This window comes from Papio anubis, chromosome 12, assembly GCF_008728515.1.
Source record: "Papio anubis isolate 15944 chromosome 12, Panubis1.0, whole genome shotgun sequence".
NCBI lineage: Eukaryota > Metazoa > Chordata > Mammalia > Primates > Cercopithecidae > Papio > Papio anubis.
The window spans coordinates 32,670,867-32,686,769 of record NC_044987.1 but is presented as its reverse complement, the minus strand read 5'-3'; the positions used below and the strand labels follow the sequence as shown (position 1 = coordinate 32,686,769).

General features: G+C 39.9%; 1 protein-coding gene and 1 long non-coding RNA gene across 3 annotated transcripts in view; one reads left to right on the top strand and one right to left on the bottom strand.

Moving 5' to 3' along the window:
* LOC103877845 overlaps positions 1–12,929 on the top strand; it is an 82,905-nt gene extending 69,976 nt beyond the window's left edge. For both annotated transcript variants that reach the window (XR_002517181.2, XR_004177391.1), the window contains one exon: positions 8,393–12,929. This is a non-coding gene — a long non-coding RNA (uncharacterized LOC103877845). The remainder of the gene's footprint in view (positions 1–8,392) is intronic.
* The window catches only part of TRPC6 (transient receptor potential cation channel subfamily C member 6), a 132,090-nt gene that overhangs the window by 69,373 nt on the left and 46,814 nt on the right, over positions 1–15,903 (bottom strand). The gene's annotated exons all lie outside the window — the stretch shown is intronic.

The window sequence follows — 15,903 nt, the reverse complement described above, 5'->3', positions numbered from 1 at the left end:
TCTCTTAACTCTCTGACCCCTTCACTCAGTCTCTCTGCTCCAGCCACACTGATCTTCTCGCTCTTCCTCAATGTACCAAGCATGCTTGTGCTTTTGCACTTTCTCTACCCTCTGCCTGGAAGCTCTTATCCTGATACCTGAGCACACACTCTCAATTCATTAGGGTATTTCTTTACTTAGAAGTCACTGATATAGTTTGGATTTGTGTCCCTGCCCAAATCTCATGATGAATTGTAATCCCCAGTGTTGAAGAAGGGGCCTACTGGGAGGTGATTAGATCATGGGGGTGGATTTTCCCCTTTCCATTCTCATGATAGTGAATGAGTTCATATGAGATCTGGTTATTTAAAAATGTGTCTCACCTCCCCTTTCACCCTCTTCCTCCTTCTCTGGCTATGTAAGAAGTGCCTGCTTCCCCTTTGCCTTCCACCATGATTGTAAGTTTCCTGAGGCCTCCTCAGCCATGTTCCCTGTACAGCCTGCAGAACCTCTTTTCTTTATAAATTACTGAGTTTCAGGTAGTTCTTTAGAGCAATGTGAGAATGAACTAATATAGAGATTGGTACCAGAGAAGTAAAGCATTGCTATAAAGATACCTAAAAATGTAAAAGCAACTTTGGAATCAGGTAACAGATAGAGGTTGAAACAGTTTGGAGAGCTCAGAAGAAGACAAGAAGATGAAGAAAGGTTTAGAACTTCCTAGAGACTTGTTAAATTGTGTTGGAGGGCTCAAAAGAAGACAGGAAGATGAGGAAAGGTTTGGAACCTCCTAGAGACTTGTTAAATTGTTGTGACCAAAATGCTGATAGCAATATGGACAATGAAGTCCAGGCTAAGGTGGTCTCAGATGGAGATGAGGAACTTACTGAGAACTGGAGTAAAGGTCACTTTTGCTATGCCTTTGCAAAGAGGTTGGAGTCACTGTGCCCTTCCCTTAGGGGACTGTAGAACTTTGACCTTCAGAGTGATGGATTTAGGGTATCTAATGGAAGAAATTTCTAAGCAGCAAAGCATTCAAGATGTAGCCTGGCAGCTTCTAACAGCATTTGCTCATATACATGAGCAAAGGAATGATCTGAAACTGGAACTTATATTTAAAAGGGAGGCAGAGCATAAAAGTTTGGAAAATTTGCAGCCTGACCCTGTGGTAGAAAAGAAAAACCCATTTTTCAGGAAAGGAAGTAAAGCTGCTGCAGAAATTTGCATAAGTAAAGAGGAGCCAAATGTTAATAGCCAAGACAATGGGGAAAATGCCTCAAAGGCATTTCAGAGACCTTTGTGACAGCCCCTCCTGTCACAGGCCTGGAGGACTAGGAGGAAAGAATGGTTTCATAGGCCAGGCCCAGGGCCCAGCTTCCCTGTGCAACCTCAGAACACTGATCCCTCTTTCCCAGCCACTCCAGCTCCAGCAGTAGCTGAAAGGATCCCAGATATGTCTTAGGATGCTGCTCCAGAGGGTGCAAGCCATAAGCCTTGGTGGCTTCCATGTCATGGTAAGGCTGCAGGTGCACAGAGGCAAGAGTTGAGGCTTGGAAGCCTCTGTCTAGATTTCAGAGGATGTATGGAAACTCTTCGATGTCCAGGCAGAAGTCTACTGTAGGGGAAGAGCCCTCATGAGGAACTTTTACTAGGGCAGTGGTAAGGGGAAATGTGATGTTGGAGCCCCCACACTAAGTCCCCACTGGAGCACTGCCTAGTGGAGCTGTGAGAAGACAGTCACTGTCCTCCAGACCCCAGAACAGTAGATCCATTGACAGTTTGCACTGTGCACCTGGAAAAGCCACAGGTACTTAACACCAGCCCTTGAGAGCAGCCATCAGAGCTGAACTTTGCTGAGCCACAGGGGCAAAGCTGCCCAAGGCCTTGGGAGCTCACCGCATGCATCAGTATGGCCTAGACATGAGACATGGGGTTAAATGAGATTATTTTAGAGTTCTAAGATTTAATGACTGCCCTACTGGGTTTCAGACTTGTACAGGGCCTATAGCTCCTACCTTTGGCTGATTTCTCCCCTTTGGAACAAATGTATTTACCCAATGACTGTACCCATCGCCTCTTGGAAGTAAGTAACTTGTTGTTTACTTTATAGGCTCATAGGCTGAAGGGACTTGCCTTATCTCAGATGAGACTTTGAACTGTGGACTTTTGAGTTAATGCTGAAATTAGTTAAGACTTGGGGGACTATTAAGAAGGGATGATTGTATTTTGCAATATGAAAAGGACATGAGATTTAGAAGGGACTAGGGGCAGAATAATATGGTTTTGATTTGTGTCTTCACTCAAATCTCATATTGAATTGTAATGCCCAGTGTTGAAGAAAGGGCCTAGTAGGAAGTGATCAAATCATGGGGGTGGATATTCCCCTTACTCTTCTCATGATAGTGAGTGAGTTCTCACAAGATCTCCTTCTCTGGTCATGTAAGATGTGCCTGCTTCCCCTTTGCCTTCCACCATGATTGTAAGTTTCCTGAGGCCTCCCCAGCCATGCCTCCTGTACAGCCTGCAGAATTGTGAGTCAATTAAACCTCTTTTCTTTATAAATTACCCAGTCTTAGGTAGTTCTTTATAGCAATGTGAGAACAGACTAATACAGTCACCTTTTCACTAAGGCCTTCCCTGGTTATTATTTAAAAGTAAAATCTCAACCTCTAACATTCCAGGTCTATATTTTCTTCTTTATTTTTTTCATCTTATCACTAACATCTGTACATTTTACTTATTTATCTTGTTTATTGTTTGTCTCTTTCATAAGAATGTAGGTTCTATGAAAGTATTTATTTTCCCCCAAAGTATTCCCAGTGCATAAAACAGGGCCTCCACCTGGTAGGTACTCAGCACATATCTGTTGAATGGATGAAAGCATGCATAGAAATAACCTAGGTATCTATGTCTGCAAAGAAATGTTAGGCATAGCCTCAGTGCCAGCATTATAATAGAATTATTTGAGAAAATCCATAAAATTTGTAAAGCTTTATCAGACTAATTAGAAACAAAAATGATAAAAAACACAAATAGCCAATACCAAGAATGAGAGATGATATCATTACAGAGTCTAGAGATGTCAGAAGGATTATAGTATATTGTGGACTAATTTATGCCTATACATTTGACAGCTTGAATTGGCAAAAGACTTTTAGATATGACACCAAAAGCATGATTCCATGAACTTAAAAATTTGACAAATTGGGCATCATCAAAAGAAAGAACGCTTAATCTTCATGCTCTGATCTACCAAGGCACTTTTTTAGTATTCTTCAGACTTAAGGTCAAGTGAGTCTTTCTGGCAGTGGTTTTAGATCAACTTGTGACTGTTCACTAGCTGTCTTTGCTTGTCCCAAAACAGGTCAGAGTGAAAGCAGGGAGCAGGAGGATGAGAGACCTGCATTACGATTTAGCAGAGTTTTTTCTTTTACTGGTCAGAGTAATTTTGAAATTGGTGTTTCTCTGTCTTCAAGTTATGCCATGGGCATGACATCTGTGAAGTTTTATTTCTCCTTTCTTAGTCTATATCATTTCTAAGATATATTAGAAAATGGAACTGAAAAGTTGCCATTGTCTTCAACTATCTGTAATTTTCTCTTATCTTTCTTATAAAACATTTTAAATCAATAACAGCAGAAATAAAATATAGATTACACTAACCTTAATGGACTAAATCTTTGAAGAAACCAATTTGAAACTTCACTGGAGAGTAAAAAAGCAAAAATTCCACATTTTCTCTTAGTTTACACAGGAGTTCATTTCACAGATACTTATTGTTAGCTGAAACTGAATAGAGCAAATTGAAAAAGACTAAACCATTTCAGTGGTTCTACATTTGAGATGAAATATATCTAATCTCTACTCAAACACTTTGCTCCACTTACAGTGATCATTTAAGGCATGTGCATACAAGTAGGAAACAAGGTTGTTTTAAAATTTTTCTATTATTGCATAAAATGATTCAGAATGGAGATGGTGATTCATGTGAAATTTTCTGCTCTTTTCCCTGCCTACATTTTAGTAAAATATATTGTCCCCTGTTATTCCACTCACCCTGATTCTTCTGTGGTTTTAAAATTATAATGGCTGTTAATTTAGAAGGCATTCTTCTGAAAAGAACAGCCATTGTCTTTGTCAAAGTCAACATAGGATTACCCATAGATACTCAGCTGCCTACATCCCATTGTTTAGTCCACATTCCTCCAATCTAAAAGTAGCCTCTCATTCATTTTACTTTACAACAGCCTTCCATTTTCAAATTTGGGATTATAAGTTGATCAAGGTCCCTTAAGTGAATTTACCAACAAATGGAGAGGTAGGGGCTTCAGCCTCAGGCCATTTTTATCCCTTAAATTTAAATGTATTTAAATCATAAATGTAATTCTACCATTAAATATAATTCTACCATGCTGCAAGAGCTTTGATTTCAGCACTTTGTTTTTTGTTTTTCTATGTCAATATTCTCCATTTATCAAAATAGTGAGTAGCAGGTAGTAGGTGGTATGTATACAATGTGATACATAGACTTCATTTAAGAAAAGCAGACAGCAAAATTTGATGCAGTGTTATCCATAGAAGGAATAAGTACAGGTGATTTTATCTTTCACTCGTTTTTTGTCATTATTTTATGAATTTTCCACGGTGTGCCTGCAATACTTTTTAAATAATACTTTTTTCCTTGATACAAAATGAAATGCTGCTTCAATTCACTTTCCAAGTATTTCTCCATTTCTATGCCTTAAAAATACCTAAGCAACAATCAATCAAGTCTCATTGCCTCACTTGAAATAGCCTTTGCATTAAGTAGAAATCTTAAAGGAATTGTTGAAGAGATGAATATGTTTAAAAATCTGGTGCCAGTTACATTAGCCACTGATTTTTGCATAACCACAGAAGAAACAATTAAACAAAATGAAAAGTATCAAAGTACTATTGTTTTGGAACAAACACGTAATGGTCATTAGCATATCTCTTGCAATGGAAAGGCAAGGTAGTAGAGCATTTTGGCTTTGGAGTCAAATGGACTTTGGCTCGAATCCTAGCTTATGAGTTATTAAGAGTGTGATCTTGAGTGACTAACTTAGTATCTCTTAGCTTCAGTTTCACCACCTTTGAAAGAGGAACAAGAAAACCAACTGTGCGGTTTTATTTTAATAAGTAGGGGAAATTTAAAAAGTAACCCACAGCAAAGATGCTTAGTCTTAGAATTTCTAAGACATGGTGATGAATTGAACGGAAAGGAGGAAGGGAAGAGACTAGGACAACACTCATAGTTCTGGCTTGGATGAACAGATACAAACTGAGACCTACAGGATGAGTATGAATCAGCCAGGTAAACGTTCAGTAAGAGGAAAGAGACTATTCTAGAACTTGGGAGTGCATGAACAAAAGGCAGAAGGTAAGAGAGAACATAACACATTTTTGGAACTCAAAAGTATTTTGATATACTTTGACAGTCAAGTACAACAGCGTAGCTAGAGATTAAGATGGAGGGAAAGGGCAGCCAGTCATGAAGAAACTTTTGAGTTATGATGCAATGTTTGTACTTTATCCTGAGCATAATGTGGAGACACTGAAAACTTCTACATCATATTTGAAGTTGAGAGGAGAAGGGTCAGGAAGCAGGATGACCAGGCAAGAGACTATGGCTACAAGCCGCAGTGATGGCCTAAAGGAGGTATCACCAGCAGGAACTAAGAGAACACATCAGGACAACCTTCCCTGATTCCATAGGATGGGCGGGGCAGCTCCTTTTCTTCTGTGATCCATAGTCCTTTGTACTCATGGCCCTCATTGCAGAGTGCTTATCACAGTATATTTTAATTACATGGTAGAACAGATTCCAACAAGACAAGAGATGTGTCTTGTTTCCAGTCCCTCATGTGATTTCTGGCACCTGAAGAGTTCCATATATGTACATTAATGAAAGGGTGTAAATATGAATCTCTTTGTTCCTCTCTTTTTAACAATGACCACTCATGCGCATGATGCAGACCCCTCTAATTAATGGAACTGTTTCCTCCAATAGAGAGAAGACCGCTGTTATTCTTACAGAAACTCTCAGTGCTAATATCCATGTGAAATGGTATTACATGCTGAACATTAAGTTAAATATGGCACATTTTCTGACCTCAGAAACTTTTATATAAGATACTTGCTTTGAACTTAAAAAAATACATTTTGGCATAGTTTCTCTTCCTTTTATTAAAGTCAAGATCAATAAGTATAGTTGTTTTCTTACTGAGTGAATCTTTTCAGATGTGTTATTGCTAAACTGTCTCTTTATTTCTGTACATAAATTCTTTCCAAAATTTTCTGATTAGAAGATGATTTAATTAAACAGTCTTGGCCGGGCATGGTGGCTCACACCTGTAATCCCAGCACTTTGGGAGGCAGAGGCAGGTGGATCATGAGGTCAGGAGTTTGAGACCAGTCTGGCCAACATAGTGAAACCCTGTCTCTACTAAAAATACACAAAAAATTAGCTGGGCATGGTGGCAGGCGCCTGTAATCCCAGCTACTCGGGAGGCTGAGGCAGGAGAATGGCGTCAACCCAGGAGGTGGAGCTTGCAGTGAGCTGAGATGGCTCCACTGCACTCCAGCCTGGGCAACAGAAGGAGACTCTGTCTCAAAACAACAACAACAAAAAATTAAATAGTCTTAGTTCCTGGACAATAGAAAATGTATTTTTAAAGTATATCTGATTTGGTCATGTTTCTGGTGAGTAATACTATTCACTGTTTACATACATGTTAAATGAATGAACAAGGCTACAATTTCAAAAACTATTGTATAGCTACAAGGCTGTGTAGTATTTTATACAGCACACTACTAACACTGGAGAAGAAAAACATGCTGGAAATATGAACAGTTTTAATTATTTATGACTATTCAGGAATAAAATTTGTTTTTTTAATCATTTACTGCAATATATTATTTGCCTCTGAAATCTATACTTCCTCTTAAATACTAAATAGGGTTTCTTGGTTTGACAAGGCTCTGTTGAATTACTGCCTCCAAGTCTTGGTTAAATATGTTTATGTTTTCACTAATTACTCTGAAGTTTGAAAAACAATACTTGAAAGCACTATAATCATAATAGAAACCTCTAGGACACTTAATAATTTTATGAAGCAAGTCTTTTGCTTGATCATTTTATGCCCATCATGATTTGACTGGGCTAGTACGTGTTTTTATATAACATTCAAGGAAATACGCATTTTAAAATTTACATTTTTGATGACAGAATTCCAATACTGTATCCTAGGTTAACAGGAGATTATATGCATTCGTGAAGTGTGTGTAGTTGGTGGATGGTGTGCACACATGCACCTTATTTAATTCTTTTCATGGACATTTTGAAGCCTTTATAAAAACAATGGTATAAAATTTGAATTTGGCTAATTGACTTTATAAAGTTATTTGCAGAAAGACATTTTAAAATAAAGCAACTAAATAATTGATTAAGTTTTTTTCTTTAGTTCTGATAAAATTCATGATAGCACAAACATTTTTTGGAATGTGATGGAGTGTAAAATATTTTTGTCGGCCAGGCACAGTGGCTCACGCCTGTAATCCCAGCACTTTGGGAGGCCAAGGCGGGCGAATCATGAGGTCAGGAGTTTGAGACCAGTCCGGCCAACATGGTGAAACCCTGTCTCTACTAAAAATTTAAAATATTAGCTGGGCATAGTGGTGGGCACCTGTCATCCCAGCTACTCGGGAGGCTGAGACAGGAGAATCGCTTGAACCTGGGAGGCGGAGGTTGCAATAAGCCGAGATCATGCCAATGCACTCCAATCTGGGTGACAGACTCCGTCTCAAAAAAAAAAAAACAAACAAAAAAACAGCAGACACACACATGGCACATAGTATACATATGTATACAAACCTGTCATGTATATGCACATGTACCCTACAGACTTAAAGCTATCAATAATGAATAAATAAATCTAAAAAAAAAAAACAGAATGTGTAATGGGAAAGGTAAAAGTCAGATTACTGGAGCATTATCTAATCATTAGAACTTAAGCTACTGACATGGAAAATTGTCTACCACATGGGACCTGGAAAAATGAAGTAGATCATAAGGTGGTATATGCAATATGGGAAGAGTTTTCAATCAGCAATATTGTGCCTTGGATAAACCTCATTGCCTACACATTGCAAACCTCATAGGCACTGTCACTGCATAAAGCTTAATATATGCAATATGATCTTATTTTTTTATACGATCTATTATGAAATACTTAAAATTATCTTTAAATCAATGCTACTTTAGAGGGTTGTTGGCATCTATATTATATGAGGCAACATGTTATAAAGAGTTGCACATAATATGCACTCAATAAATGAGCTTATTACTATTGTATTATTGTTTATATTATGTGTAGTCTGCTTTCCCTTACAGAAATCTGTGCAGATGCAGGACCATCACCTTTGCCATATGGTACTTTCTTAGCCTGTGCATATCTGAAAAACATAAACATGCTTAGCAGTATGAGGTAAGAATTAATTGCATCAATAAAAATTCATTGGGCCAAACGGAATTTCAACAGACTGAAAGATTCTTAAATGATTTCTGGAAGGCTGAGTTGACCTAAGAATGCATATGAAGAAATAATTTGTAAAAAATACTACAGGCCAATTGGCATCTGGAATCATGAAAATATTAATGATTGTTCCCAAGCCATATATTCTGGAAAATTCCAACTAATGAGCACACAGCCACATTAGCAAGCAGGAGACATGAACAGTGGATAGGCACCATTTTTCTCCTTTGAACAACTCATGTACTGAACATTAGTTGAAAGTAAGAAATAATAAGTACGTTTTCTAAGGAATTCCCACATACTTTAAATAAAGACTTCATGTTGTGACACATGGGTTCACAGATCAAACGGTTCAAAAAAGCTTCAAACTTCACTAAAAACCTAGAAAGATCAGAAAGGATGAAGGGAGTTCACTGCCCAATACTCTACTCCTGAGGATGGGAGTAGGATAATGCATATACAGTCGATTAGGAGGGATGGTGAGACATAGACTAAATGAGAGGTCTACGCTAAATATCAGGGCGGCATCTTGGCAATGAAAGCTCCTGCCTTTGGAGCACTCCCCTAAGGGAAACAGTAGATGCTGCTGCTTCATCAAAGGAATTAAATTGCCTGGATAAAGGCATGAGCATGCACTGAGTCATCTCTTGCCCTTTAACTAGGACTTCGGACATACGTAGTACTTCAAAATTGTTTGTTTTAATGCAGAATCATCTGAATGCAAAGTAAACCGATGCTAAAGCCTGGCTAGAATAGATCGTCCTACAGAATTTGATAATCTCGGAATTAGGAGGGACTTTAAAAAACATGCACTTATTTATGAGCTACAGATACTGCTTCCTATGTACATGCCAGGTACAATTTTCAACATGATTTTATAAATGATAAGTCAATCACAGTTGGCAGGATAATGGAATAGGAGGCCCCCTGCTCACATACCCACACAGCAGGAAGGATTTGGCAGCCATCCACTGATAAAAGTGCCTCAGTGGGAGCTTTGGGATCCAGGGAGATTTTAAAACTCTGGTACAGGCCAAAACCAAGTGGGCTTGTTTTAATAGGGCAGGCCCACACTTGGGTGGCCATTTTGCTGACTATGGTATAAGCCATTGATCAAAAATGAACCCATCCCCTGTGGACCCAGCTACAATCCTGTTTAGCCTTGGTCCTGCCACCAGAACCATCCTCTAAGGAGTCGTGCTCATTCATGCCTGGGGTGAGAGGTCCACCAACCACAGGCCTGGCAGCAGATGCTAAAGTGCCCCTGTAACTCAGCTCCAGCCCCTCATCTACAGTCTGAGAACAATCATGCCTGCCCGGAGACCTGCTGGGAGACACACCCATCTGTGCCGCGGAAAGCAGGCTTGCTACCCTCAGTCCCACAGCAGACCCTGAAAAAGCTCTAACTTGGCTGTAGCCCCTATAAACTGCAATCTGAAAGTAGTCCTGCCTACCCAGGAACCTGCCAGGAGTCACACCTGTAGGTATCCTGGGAAGCAGGCTTGCGGAACTCCATCCCACAGCAGATCCTAAGACAGCCCAGAAATTTATCTCCAGTGTCCTTCAATTGTGATCCATGGTCAGTTCTGCCTGTCCAGGAACCTGGCAGGAGACACGTCCATCTGTGCCTCCAGAGGCAGGTCTGAGACATGAGGCTGGGCTGTAGACCCTGAAGCAGCTGGAACTCACTCAGTTCTAGCTCCTCTTATCTGCAGCCTGGGGTCAGTCTTACCCACCCAAGGACCCAGAAGAAGCCACGCCTGTCTACAGACCTGGTAACAGGCCCATTGTCTGCAGACCCTGAAGTGGATCCTTGTATCAATACCAGCCCTACTGACCAAGATCCTGGAAGTCCAGTCTGCCAAGGGACCAGACAATATTCATGCCAGTTCGAGCCCCTGGTAACAGGCCTGCCAACCACAAACTGTGATCTGGAGGCAATCCCATCAGCCCTGGGACCCAACCAAGCACAAAACCAATGCATCAACAAAATAAGATATTTAATAAATAAATAGAAACCATAAAAAAGAAACAAACAGAACAACATATGTATTATCTCACTTATAATGTAGAATCTTAGAAAGTCAAACACATAGCATTGCCAGGGCCTGGGGTTGGGGGCTATGGGGAGGTGTTGGTTAAAGGATACAAACATTCAGTTTCGGAATCTAATGTACAGCATGGTGACTTTAGTAAATAATACTGTATTGTTGACTTGAACTTTGCTAAGAGAGTAACCTAATGTGTGCCTAACATATACACACACACATACACACACACCAGTTACAATGTGTGGTGATGGATGAGTTGGTTACTTTGATTGTAGTGATCATTACCCAATGCATACATATATCAAATCATCATGTTGTATACCTTGAACACATATAATTTTTATTTGTCAATTACACCCTAATAAATCTGGGAAAAAACTCAATCCCTGTAAGAACTCTATGAGGTACATAGTATTAGTACCACCACTTTACAGGTGGGAAGACTGAAGAACAAGAGTATAAATAACTTGGTCTTGGTAGCACAGCTGCTTACTGGTGGAACAGAGACTTGACTCCAGGAAGTCTGGACCCAAAGTCTGCATCCTAAACCTTTCAAATGCATTGCCTTTTACCTTGGTAGGCATTCAGTATTACTTTTTCTAGATATGAAAGATTGTGTTAGTGTGTATGAACAGCATGCATAGCATTTATTCTAAAAAAGAATTTGACTCACAATCTTGATTCTGGGAATATCTGATTTTACTGAAAGAAGATTATTTGCTAATTACTCTTCCCAAATCTTATGAATAGGATGAATGAAGCAGGCATAATTTGAGACTTTTTGTATTTAATACTATTTTACTACCTACCATATTTTCACCCAATCTAAATACACAAGGCCCAAATCAGCAGCTTTTCCACATCCATTGTTCCCACTTCCAGTTAGTATTGACATTATATACTACATTTTATTTGCATCTTCTATAACCAGCTGAGTTCATCGCCTCTTCTCCCCATTCTTTCTGCTCCACTGAGGTTCAAAAGCCCATTCCCGGGTTATTGCAGAACTGCCCTAAGCATTCTCTCCCTCTCCTATCTGCCTGTTTTAGCCATAACAGAGATTGCAGGTTTGGGAGACTTGGGAAGGTGTTTCTGGGCATGGCAAGAAGTGTCCTGAGGTAGACGCACAGTTAGATGGGCAAGGACCAAAATGAGATCATTCATGGTGCTAAAGCAAAAGCAAGTCCAGGGTTTAGATCAAGCAACAACATCGTACAGTTGAACCCAAGGGCAAATGTATCCTGAAACGAAGCAACTCAATCTTCAGAGTATCTCAGTGGTACAGGTCTCTTTCCAAGTCTTGGGAAAGACTCTAGCAAAGGTCCCTAAAATTATATAAGTGCAAGAATCCACAAAACCTAAATCTTCTCATTGAAGCTATGGCTTTAATCACACCGTCAAGGTGGAATTTGGTTCAGCTATTTGGAAAATTGGAAACCAGACAAAATGTGTATCTGGTGTCCTACAGTCTGCTTCACTCCACCTTTGAGGAATTCTTACTTTGTTTTATAAATTATTGAAGCTAACCTGAGTTTGAGATAGATCTTGTTCTTTTCCTAAAAGCATCCAGGAATAAAAATGATTTGCCAGCATTTTGAGTCCTAGCCTAGGGTCAGTGTGCATAAGGGTCACTCATAGCATGGCATGAGAACAACTGAAAGATGCATGGCCTGTTCATCAGGACTGTCCAAGTGGTGGAAGTAACTGGGAGAGGACAATGTAGCGAATTTAACCAACTCCTGAAAAAAGAAGAGAGCTAATGAACAGTGTGGCTCCAGCCCTCAGCCAACATTGTTTTGCTGGTGAAATTCGGCTGCTAAGAAGGATGCTTTGAGGAGGAGAAAGAATTAGCCAAGAGCACCCAGTAGCATGACAGAGGAGTGTGGGAGAAAGGGAGAAGCTGTTCCCCTCCATGTCACTTGGGGGTGGCAGTTAAGAGGGTGAGGCAGTGTATGGGAAGGCACATCAGATTTCCAACAACAAAGATTCTTGAGACCATGTGGCAGCCTCAGATCCTTCTTCCTCCCAGCTTCCCCGAGGATTCATTGCCAAGCCAGCAGCCACTCTGAGCTCCTCAGAAAAAAAGCATCACAAAACCTCAGTGCTGGCTGAGCTGCATGGCTAGACATTCAACAGTGCCATGGTGAGCCACAAACCAAGAAGGTCAGGGTAGAGGAAGCACTTTAAAAAAATGGGCTTGAGAATACAGAAAATGAACAACGAATAAGGTTCAGTCTTTGGGAGGTGATCAGGGATGAAAAAGATGGGAGTAAGAGTTTGTATTAGGCTGTTCTTGCATTGCTATAAAGACATACCTGAGACTGGGCAATTTATAAAGAAAAGAAGTTTAATTAGTTCACAGTTCTGCAGGCTGTACAGGAAGCATAGTGGCATCTACTTCTGGGGAGGCCTCATGAGGCTTCCAATCATGGTGGAAGGCAAAGCGGGAACAAGCACATCACATGGCAAGAATGGGAAAGAGAGAGAGAGTTTGGTTGTGGGGGGGCGGGGGGCAATGGTGCCACACACTTTTAAATGACCAGATCTCACTAGAACTCACTGTCACAAAGATGGCACCAAGTCATGAGGGATCTGCCACCATGACCCAAACACCTCCTGCCAGGCCCTACCTCTAGCATTGGAGATGACAATTCAACATGAGGTTCGGGCAGGGACAAATATGCAAACCATATCAGCAGTTGTAGGTCTGAAGTGCCAAGTGTCAGGTTCAGGGAGTCACAGCAGAAAGAGCCTGACCATATTGGGATCTTGGTGTCACTCCTAAATTTAACTGGGGCTTTGCTTAAGCTTTGGCCATTTTTTTTTTTTTTATGGTATTTCAATTTATATACAAGGACTTCTATCTTTCTCACCATTCCTTTATTCTAACTTGCTTTCTGCTTAGGATTCCATTCCTTTCTGGGACTTAATCCTACCCTGAACCTCAGCCCAATATCAAAGGCCAGTTTGATGTATTCACAGCCCCACTCAGGCAACTGAGGGCTCCATAATATATTGGCTTATGGCTGATGATCATCCACTCCTGTAACTCCACATTAGCTATTAATAGGTTCCTTGATGCTGTGTGCTATATGCCTGTCTGGAAGCTCCCATTCCATCTAGCTCAGGAGGCAGCTCTTCCAAAATCAGGCTCTGCCATCAGGAAGGTCCCTCTGTTCTTATCCTTCCTCAATGATGGATACTGAACTGGGCCCCAATTCCTTCCTCCCTTCCTTATTTTCCTTCCTTCCCTCTCTTTTCTTTCTGATGGAGTCTCGCTCTGTTGCCTAGGCTGGAGTGCAGTGACACTATCTCACTCCATGCAACCTCTGCCTCCCAAGTTCAAGTGATTCTCCTACTTCAGCCTCCTAAGTAGCTGGGACTACAGGTACCTGCCACTATGCCTGGCTAGTTTCCGTATTTTTAGTAGAAGTGGACTTTCACCATATTGACCAGGCTGGTCTCGAACTCCTGACCTTAAATGATCCACCCACCTCAGCCTCCCAATGTGCTGGGATTATAGGCATGAGCCACCGTGACTGGCACCCCTTCACTTCTTATATAATCTGAACTACTACTGCCCACACTAAAGTATCATTTCAAGGTATGATAGTAAGGATTTGGTGTAAACATAATCCTAAAACAAATGAATTCACCTAGAATTATGTTTTGAAAATGTCCAGGATGTTTATTAAAAAAAAAAAAAAACCCCAGGTTGCTAAATAATACTATAGAAAAAAGATTAATAACTCCATGTATTCCTAATTAAAAGAAAGATTAAATAACAACTGATACATATTTAGAATTAGTGGTTCATTTAGCAAGAGATGGCTCACATCTTTTTAACACAACTACTTCACAGCTGAGTGAGGTTTCCATCCAATCTGCATTTCAGAAAAAATTTTAAAAGGTTTATTAGGAGATTTCTAAACACCAGAAACATAAATGGTTCATATACACCTGTAAGATTTATATGAGAAAATAAACACACACCAAGCTGGGCGTAGTAGCTTATGCCTGTAATCCCAGCACTTTGGGAGGCCCAGGTGAGCAGATCACCTGAGGTTAAGAGTTCGAGAACAGCCTGGCCAACATGGTGAAACCTTGTCTCTACTAAAAATAAAAAATAAAAAAAAATTAAAAAAAAAAAATTAGCCGGGCATGGTAGTGCATGCCTCTAATCCCAGCTACTCAGGAGGCTGAGGATCAAGAATCGCTTAAACCTGGGAGGCAGAGGTTGCGGTGAGCCAAGGTCGTACCACTGCACTCCAGCCTGGGTGACAGAGCAAGATTCTGTCACAAAAGCAAAAGAAAAAAAGGAAAAGAAAAGAAAAAGAAAAGAAGGACACAAACACAAAGCCTTTGAGGAGCCAACGTGATTAAGAAATGTATCATAACATAAAAGTAAAGGTAAACACTTTCCAGAATGCTCAGAAGTAGCATGTTCTCGTTAACTTATTTTTATGGATACCTTAGTTACTAGCCAACTAATTCCTTAATCTTTTTTTTTTCTTTTGCTTTAAACCTTTGTTACTGAAAGTATTCATAAAATATATTTGTCTATTTCTGTTTGAAACTTTCTGAATCTTTTTAATGACACAGAACTTCTGAGGACTACAGAGTCATTATTCTGAACATTTATGTTTACCTCAAATATAGAACATACAGAAAACTGGGCTGACTAGGATATGACTTAATAGATTTTTTGTTTACTTGTTAGTAAAATCCCTGATAATAGACTGCTTCTCCTTTGTGATTTGTCTAGTGTGATCACAGCAGAGCATAAAAGCATTATTGATTAGGCATGCCAATCAGCTTTTATTGAAGTTAGAAGTTAGGATGGAAAGAATAAAATGCTCTGTAGATAAATGAAATGACCTGCCTGGAAAAATTTTAATAACAAAAAAGTTTATAACCAGATTAATGGCTATAGAATGTGAGACTATCCTTTAAATAATATTCCTATAAATAAAATAGATGACATCACGCTTGATTTTAATTAATGCAAAGATTAACAAGGAAAATGGCAGACTGTTTAAAATGCTCCAATCCTGTCTATTCAGACAGTAATTCCCTTATCAATATTTATTTAATCAGCATTGCTATGTGCTAGGAAATAGGGAAACTGTGGGAAATCAGCAGACAGATTTCTTTCTTCATGGAACTTCCATGCTGATGAGAAAAACTGCCATTGAAAATGTAACTGCAGGCCAAGCTCAGTGCCTCATGCCTGTAATCCCAACACTTTGGGAGGCCAAGATGGGCGGATCATCTGAGCTCAGGAGTTTGAGACCAGCCTGGTCAACATGGCAAAACTC